This window comes from Temnothorax curvispinosus, unplaced genomic scaffold, assembly GCF_003070985.1.
Source record: "Temnothorax curvispinosus isolate PA1 unplaced genomic scaffold, ASM307098v1 QBEX01015410.1, whole genome shotgun sequence".
Classification (NCBI taxonomy): domain Eukaryota; kingdom Metazoa; phylum Arthropoda; class Insecta; order Hymenoptera; family Formicidae; genus Temnothorax; species Temnothorax curvispinosus.
Window position 1 is genome coordinate 176,232 of NW_020225190.1, and position 9,715 is coordinate 185,946.

The 9,715-nt window shown below is 37.6% G+C and overlaps 1 protein-coding gene across 1 annotated transcript in view; it reads left to right on the forward strand.

Moving 5' to 3' along the window:
- LOC112465659 (octopamine receptor Oamb) overlaps nucleotides 1-9,715 on the forward strand; it is a 125,299-nt gene that overhangs the window by 58,812 nt on the left and 56,772 nt on the right. The gene's annotated exons all lie outside the window — the stretch shown is intronic.

Below are 9,715 nucleotides of genomic sequence, written 5' to 3' on the forward strand. Positions count from 1 at the left end.
CCGAGAGTTTAGACTGCGAGACGTTGAGTTCAGAATTTCCTGTCACAACGCCAAGGCGGCATAGCGGGCGGAAAGTAATCACTTTCCTCCCTAGGGAAGAAAATTGGGTAAAACTTAAGATTAAGGGCGACCTCACCGATTTCAATGACCTTGATATATGTTGTCAAGGTCATGATCCCGAGTGACCTTCAGAAGGTTTTAGCCGTCGCTCGTTATTCGTTAAAAAGTTATTAACAAAAAAAGTTTGAAGAATATAGCAGTTATTTTGAGTATTAGAAGGCATAAACGACTAATATGTATGTAGAAATAATACATGTATGAACAAAGGAAAGTCATTTAAAGCAGCGAATTGTTGCTTTCGGTTAAAGCAGTGAAAATTTTTATCCTTTTTATCCTTTACTAGATAACCGTTTTTTGAAATAATGGCAACATTATATCCCCTTACTGACAGTACATCTGACTAGAAACTATATATATGTTATTGTTTACATATATTTGATTGAGCTTATATAATTTAATGTATTATTAATTATTTCTTTAAGTACTTTTATGAGTTTATTTTTATCATCACATATTCCCAAAAACTCGTAAAGCTTCATTTTAAGTTGTATCAGTCTTGCAACAACGATTGACAAAAGATGACTGATAGACTATGAGCGCAAACACGCCAAATAGACCGAATACTACAAAATGTAAATAACCAAGGTCAGAAGCTAGTAATTTGCTCGTAATCTTGCTTATTTACATTTTGTGATATTTATCCCACAATATATGTGCCCAATATATGTAAACAATAACGTTTATACAATACAATCATACAATTACAATCATACAATTATGGTTAAAGCAGAGAATATTTTGTATTCATGCTTTCTAACATGTAAAATTGTATATATATACTTTTCTATACTAATTATTCTCTGCTTTAACAAAAAGACTGTTTAATATAACGATTCACTGCTTTAAATGACTTTTCTTCGTTCATACATGTATTATTTCCACATACATATTAGTCGTTTATGCCTTTCAATACTCAAAATAACTGCTATATTTTTCAAACTTTTTTTGTTAATAACTTTTTAACGAATAACGAGCGACGGCTAAAACTTTCTGAAGATCACTCGGGGTCATGACCTTGACAACATATATCAAGGTAGTTGAAATCGGTGAGGTCGCCCTTAATCTTAAGTTTTACCGAAAATTGATACTTTCCACCCGGCATAGCGGCCGGAAAGTATCAATTTTCTTCCCTAGGGAGGAAAGTAAGCCCTGGCGTGAAATGGCCACTCTCGCCCCTCTCTAGGGATGGAAGTCGAACTTTCCGTAAGTGTTGTGAAAAATATCGTATGCTCCTCGGGTCGAAAGCTTTTTCAGACTGTGATTTGCCGCCCGAGCCGAAGGCGAGTAAAAAGGATAAAAATTTTCACTGCTTTAACCGAAAGCAACAATTCGCTGCTTTAAATGACTTTCCTTTGTTTATACATGTATTATTTCTACATACATATTAGTCGTTTATGCCTTCTAATACTCAAAATAACTGCTATATTCTTCAAACTCGTCTGAAAAACGCTGCTTTCTTCCCTTGGTGCACAATATACTATTAATAATATTTAAATATATTAAAACAATATCTAAGTTGATATATTATATTTATAAATTTAGATATTTTTACATTGTCCATATATCACTTTTATTTTGTTACACAAATATTATTAATAAAATGATATTAAAGGGCTTACAATTAGAGTCACAATTAACTAGGTGTTTGTGTCGATATTCGGATATGTTAATAATTATTAAATATGAATTACAAACGTTTCAGTCTGTATTCAGATCATCTTCAGTGTAGTTTTAAAAGATTTTACATAGTTATAAATAAACGATAATTAAAAATTACAAAGTACAAAAGTATATTATACACAAAACGCATTATTTGCAGTCTAACGCATAAAAAGCAAAGGTTTCTTCTATGGGCATGTCAAAAATTAAAAGTGAAAAATATAGTGATATATGCTCCTTGTAATAATACATAATACATTGCACGTTTCATAGAATAATTAAATCGTTAGCGGAAAAATTCGCCTCGCATTAAACTCGCATTAATCTTGTCATTAATGACTCGATATCGAATTGCAATCGTCATATAGCTGGCGAACAATGAATTTATTGGTTTGCTTGCGAATTATTTGATAGACTGGGAAGATTGCGTCGATTTTGCAAATTTGCTCAAATTTACGCGACCGCGCCGCATCACGATTATTATTTTCGACATGGGCGCGCAATTTTTACGAAAGTAAACAACGCTTTCATCCGGAGAAAATTTGTCGAACGTAATATGTTGCCGGCCGGCAGTATTGTTCCATGATATCGCGATGATTAGCATTCGTCGAACAGCCTCGGGCTCTTGGACTGCATATTTCTAACGCATAATTAGCGAGGTGCTCGCGAAATCACGGTTATATTCGCAATGGGAAAATTGACATAACGTGCTTTTTGTAATAAAATAAAAGACCTGTAATAACACGATCAAGAGATTGTTGAATTTTCAAGCGATTTTGCAGCGGCAATTTGTAACGAATCTAATCGGCGATAACTAGGCGCGCGATTCGCCGAACGAAATATCGCGTTTAATAGCGATCGCCAAGCCTCTATCCAACGGGCAGGCTGGTGGTAAAGTTCATTATCGTCGAGTCGAACGCGGCGATGTAACGCATGGATTCTATTAGTCGCTGAATTACTATGTAAATGGCAGGAAATTATGCAGACCACCTGATAATGCATATTGTTGAGCGTATTTTTCAAAGACAATCGTTTGGAGGCAGCAAATGCTTATTATGTTACACGAATGCATACATAATTAATGCGACAAAACGATGGTAAAACGTAATAATAGTTTTTCCGCATTGTGATGTAAGAGGAGTCGATTTTATTCTGATATAATATATAGAATTAAAAAACTGTTAGGGAAATATTCGCGACCGCGTCACGAAAATGCGGACTACTACAAGCAAATCGTACGAATAATGAGTTGAACAATCATGAGTATTAAAATGCAGGTTTTTCTAAATATTAATTTTATCAGCTTTTATACACTCAGGTTAGACGTCATTACTTTGGACTGCACTTTTTTAGAGGTAATAAATCGCGAATACGCGCGCACTAGTCATATATATGCAGCATAACCGAGGTAAATTTCAGAGAAGCGCAACAAGAAACTTTGCTATAATTCAAACCTCGCTTGATTAACTTGCTCGTTGCAATGTCATCTGCAGAACGATCGCTCTATCTGAGATAGAAACAGAAATTATATATTTCTTGACAGAATTATTGTGCGTACTGCAAGTATAACGTACAATCGTTGGTAAAATAATATTATTACGTATATTTTACATATAACTTTTAATAAATTGATAAATTGATATTTTATTCTTTACAAAAAAATCTCTAACCCCATATCCGCATGTTTGCAATATGTCAAATAACATCAAACAACCGCGGGCGGTGAATACGAATAGTAAAATTGGAGTTGTGGAATAGTTGATGCATCTCGTACACGAAAGCCCCAACCGAGAGATTATCCATCGTCCAGTCGCGATTTAATAACCTCTTTTTGCAGGCAAATAGATTATACGAGTTACGAGTAGTGGTTCTCCGGAACTGCGACAGTCCGCAATTAAGCCGGTTTGTACCGGAAACGATTGTCGGTCGAGAGGTACGGTCAAAGTGCGGCTTTGCTTACTCGCTCGGTAGAAACGCGCGAAAAAGAGGGTCTACACGGCAGAGAGGCGGGTTTAAAGAGACGAGGACGCGTCTACTGAATGTCAATAGGGCTTATTAAAGTCGACACTGAATCTGCGCGAGTTGAGTTTTGCATACGTTCGTTTTACGTCACACGGACGTACGTGGCACACTGAAAGAAAGAATGAATCACCGATACGGATACACACAGAGAATGCGTCATATGTGTGTGTATATTTCCTTCAATTAAAGTACACATTCCAACTCATTGAAACAGCTTTTGGGGTGTTTCGTTGTCACGCGATCGAATAATGATTGACAATATGCCGTAAAGCTTATCGATCGTCGCACTACTTATAATTTTACGCGCAACACGACTTGTGTGGTGGAATCTAGAGATCTCTCGAGAAAAATATGTTGTGCAGAGAGGGAGAATTCGATAAATACGAATTTCAAACGTCAATGACATATCAATTATTGATATATAATTTCGTGGAGGACTCTTCTCGGCGCAGCCGCCCGCTCGCAATATTCCCCCAGCAATCGTTGCATGCAATTCAATTTTCTCGATCTCCCACTCATTGTTCGCTTCATTCGGCACGAGCGCTCCGGAAAGCAAGCGCTCTCGATCGCAAACGAAGAGAGTATACGATCGCGCTCGTCTCGTCGCGTTCAATTAACGCTTGTAGTAATTAACATCTCTAAGTAACACACCGTGCGGTATTTTTCCTCCGCGGAGAAGGACTCATTATATTATATGTCGCGAACAACGCCGTCGCGTCGTTGCCGCCGGTGATTCGTGAGTCCAGCGCGTTCAGGGTAAACATATTACACACGAAACTAGCTTAAAGACTCGTAATTTTCGGTGTAAGGTGATTATGCGAATGGGATTTGGCTGGTGCGCCTGCGCGGCTTTTGTACGAAAATGAGATGCAAAGCGGATTGTAAGACGTAAGAACGACTGCCGGAAGTGGCTTGAAATTTTGAGTGAGTAATAATCGAGCGATGCGGTTCAAGTGGCCTATACGTAATACGCGTATATACGCAAATGATTTCGTTGAAAGTGACTTTCGGGCGGACCCGACAGAGCACTCGCTCGTTTTTAATCGCATCGCGTGACTCGGAGAATTTTATTACACGTGCTATTTTGATCTTTCGTGTTTGCTTTAGTGAAGGGCTTAAAATAACGCTTTTTCTTTCTCTTTTATTCTTTGCGCACTCACATTCGCTTCTGTTATGAGAATACTATTTCAGTCCAAATATATTAATGCAATATCCTGTTGAACAACCCATAAGACATCCATGAAGCTTCATAGTTTCTCATAAAGTTAGATGGGTTAAAAATGTTATCTTTTATTGATATTCGAGAAGATACATGTGCACATGTGATATAAATAATATTTTTAATAACATCCCTCAGCTGATCGTTTCCATCTATTTTTACCTTTTATTTATGCCTGACAGGTTAATCGGTGATATCGAATATCGTCTGCAATAGTTGATGCAAATTTCACACCCGCGAGATAATACCTCGTGCGACAAGATTTCTGTTAAAACTGGGTATTTAATTAATGAAACATTTTGAATTTTGACATAAAAGCGGTACGCTCGTTGATTCCCATTAAAACCAAAACCAGGTGTAATTAATTAAAGCGCGGTAAGATATTTTCTCACGCAACCATCGTACACGATTCTGTCGCGTATGTTTTATCGAAATATATGTTAAAATAAATCTGTCTTCTCCCTCCCTCCTTCCCTTTCTTCCCTCTCTTGCTCATTCTCTCTCTCTCTCTCTCTCTCTCTCTCTCTCTCTCTCTCTCTCTCTCCCCCCCCTCTCCTTCTCTTTCTGTGCGTATCGATTCACGTTGTACACCCACGCAAGTCTCTGTCTCGCGCGTGTGCGCGCGCGAATGTAAATCTCTGTGCGTACGAGCGAGCGTTTTTTTTTCTATTTTTTTTCAATCAGTGATGCCATTGAATCCGACACTTTTCAATCTCGGCGCCGAGCGCCAGGCCTAAGCGGCCGTCGCGTCGTGCGCGTGCATCGTTCACGTAACAATCCTGCGAATAGCGCCGGACGCGCTTTGAAACGATCGACAAGACTCGCGCGAGAGATCGCGCGATTCAGTCCATTCGTCCAATTGTATTTCAGATAGGTGGCTACTGCGCGGACCTCGCCGTGAAACGTTGCGCGAATACCGATATTTGCCAGTGCACAGTGGTCAGACCACATTCGGCGTTTCGCATAAATGCAGATGAGCCCTCTCCCCAATCCTTTGTACATCTCGCGCGCGCGCGTATATGCGTGTACGTATATATTGTGCGCGAGATATAATTAAATCAGTCTATTCAGAGGGATCTACAAATCGTGGAACAAAGAGTGTGGTAGAGCGAGAAAAACCACGACTGTAGAACGATGGGAGATTGGGATTCTGGGAAAGGGAGTGAAAGAGAGGTGGAGAGAGAAACGGCATGACGAATTACGGATGACAGTGCTTTGATTATGAAATTGTGTGTAAAGGAACTCTCTTTTAATATCGTATTCTTTGACGCAACAGGCTTTGTAAATATTGCATTTCCTCAATATTATTTCCCGTTGGAAATAGAACTGCTAAGAGTTGTAATTACTGTTCCTACGAATATTGATGATGACAGAAATATATAAAAAAAATATATTTTACATCTTCACGAAAATGTATAGAAAAATTCAAGATTCTCTGAGATGTTTTAAACTTAAACCATCAATCTACTGTGTCGATAGTTTAAGCTTATATGTAAAGTAATATATATAAAGTAACTAGAAGTTTAATCTTGAATTCAAATATAGTTTCTATTATAAGTTCTTATTCAAAGTATAGAAATATAGGAACAGAAATTGGAGTCGGACAAATTTATTCAAACGATTCTACTGAAGTATATAAAAATTAAGCCAGATACAGATCTGAATATAAATATGTTTAACTATCAAAATAGTTATGCAAAAGCATGATGATTGCTCTAGTAATAATATACATATATATCGCTCTAAATCTGTAAAAAGTTTTGACGTCCAATATAATTATTTCGATGGTTAAACATAATTATTCTCAGATTTAGATAAATTTCTGGTTATTTCAGCAAATGAAAATCGCTCTTTCTATGTAATTGATGAAGGCTCGTCAACATGGGCAATGGCACATCTCTACGTCGTTATGAGAAGCGTTCACCGATAGGTACGCATTTAATGCGCATAGATAAGCGCGATTCTCCCCAGGGCCATTTATGTCATCCCGTCTCTCCACGAACCGTTAAATCGTGCTCCATGGACAGTAAGGGCAAGTCATCGATCATCATGTGATCATTCAAAGCAATCCGGCACGGTAGTCTCTGGCGCGGGCAAGATAGGTCGAAGATCAACCGCGACAAACGACATTAACTCCCGCGGGATCTTCGTTGCGGGTGTCACTCGAGAATTAAGGATGACCACCGCCGTCTTCGTTATTTTCGGTTCTCAATATATTATTTTCAGCGCTATAACTTTCCTTCCCGTCTTTTCTTTACGGAAAAAAAGGATATTTTTTTTATTTGTCAGACAGGAAGATCGAGCAGTCGCGGTGCACTCATTCTCCCGTTTTCAGCGTAGGTGAAACTTAGCTTCGCTCGACATCTTCGACTATTTCAATAATTTATCTATTGTCGATATCTCTAAAGACGCGAACCGAAAATGTACCTGTCATTTGCAGCTATTAGATTTCGACATGCATTAGTACACATGTGTTTCCCTTCAATATTCAAGGGTGTTAAACTAGGTTTTCGAAAATGTATTATATTTTATATGTTTAACAAAATATAATTATATTTAACATAAAATGAAACGCCTCTTCCGGTGAATACGAACAGTGGGAATACCTAATAGCATGGACTTGGCTTTTACCACGTAGGTAATTAGAGAGCTGTAATATTTGATAGGTGCATGTAGTCGCTACAATTATTCTCTCGCACTTCATATCCGCATCAATTTTACGCGCTGCTCGTAAATAGTTATTCTACGTGGCGGACATGCAAGAATGAAACTGCTATCACTTCGCGTTTCATGAAGATAAACGAGCGTATCATGGCTCTCCGACCTATTCAAATGCGATTCCGAGATGAAAGACTGTCTCAATTTCTTCCCGACACGCGTGCGTCGTCGCGGCGTCTCTTTTACTCGTTGTCATCATATTTTTATTATTTATCAAACTCACAGAATACATCACACGCGTCGCGGTATTCAGTTGCGCGATGCATCGTAAAGAAAACGTAAATTCATGATAAATATTGCTATTTACAACTATCCCGTTACCGTATTCCGTTTGAAATATCAAGTTATGAAATATGAAGCAGCACGGACCGTAAAACATTTAGCACGATAAATTGTAATTTTATTAACATTTTTATTGAGAACGCTATAAATATAATTAAAGAAATATCGAGAAATGTCTACAAATTTTTTGAAATACTTTGCTGCAATTAAAGAAGGTACTTCTGTAAGTAAATTGCAGCGTAAGTAAAGTCAGAAAGAAGACGGGGCTCGCCAAGCGCCATGTTCGACGAAGTATATATTTGATGTACCCTTCAAATATTTGCTAAAAGTTTGATGTGCAGATGATGAAACCTGCCGCAAATTTTATTATTGCTTTTTGCCTCTTGCCTCCGTCGCAGATGGTAAACTGTCCCAAGTCATAATCGTCCTTCTCGAGGTTCTCTTCCGTATGGTCGCCTTTCTGAATATCCTACTTACACTTCACCCCGGACTACGTGCATTATGATACAGGCACGCATTACATAAGGGGGTACATAAAATTACACTTCTTATGCATTATATAGAGTAACACACCATCGAGGGTGCATTGTAAATGAAAGTAAGTTTTATGTCATACTCTCGTTGTTTTAATTTTACATATTTTCGCGTTTCGAAGTTTATAGTTGAAAATGAAAAGTAAGAGGTGTAAAAGGTACGCTTTATCGTCGAGATAACCACTAATTAATATTTCACGTTATCCTTATGTTACATTTAGTTTAAAAAAAAAATAGGTAAGATTTTGAATCTTAAAAGTATTACTTTAAATACTGCTATTACTCGTACGACATTTTAACTTTAAATGCTCTGCATAACGTGTTTCTGCAACATTTGGATGGATTTTATAGGCCATCAACTGTACCGCGTCGCACAATATTTAGCTTATCTTTTTATTTATAACTGTATAATTTCTACCGAGAATTTTGTTAGAATTATTTAATTATTTATAACTATCTAATTTTTATTAAAAATTTTTATTAAAAATCAGAAGTATTTGTTGGAAGTATATGCAATTAGATTGTAAATTGTAACTAATAATGATGTAGCGAGTAAATGTCGTAAACGAGCAGATGAAGCTTGGATATTACGGGGAAATGTTGTTCGCGGGAAATCTTTTTTGCGGCAAAAAAATGTCGGGATTGAGGTTTAATGGAGGCAAAACGTATAAGCGATTTTAATTATGCCGCAACATCGTGTGCCGATGTTGACGTGTAAACGTAAATTTCACGGCGCGGATGAGAAGATCGAGCGAGATGGAAGCGAGGAAGCCGCCGGAAGGAAAATATCCGGTCTTACTTTGACTTTAAAATCGACCTTAAGTGCTTGCTGAAAGCGTTGAATTACGATGTCAGACAGCTGAAGAAATACATATTTTTCCTCCGGAATAAAAATGTCATCGTAGGATACATTGCATTGTTACTATCGGTGCGCTTTTATCGTGCACGATAATATTATTTCGCGATTTTTTGTAAACACATTGTGAAGTTAATTACACTCTTATCGATTTTTCGTGACACCATTAATTCGCGTGCGTGTGCACACCGCTCGAGAGAGAATATAAACATGTCATTTCTCTGAATGCTACATCGTCGACTAGTCAATATAGTTTCTCTCTCTCTCTCTCTCTCTCTCTCTCTCTCTCTCTCTCTCTCTCTCTCT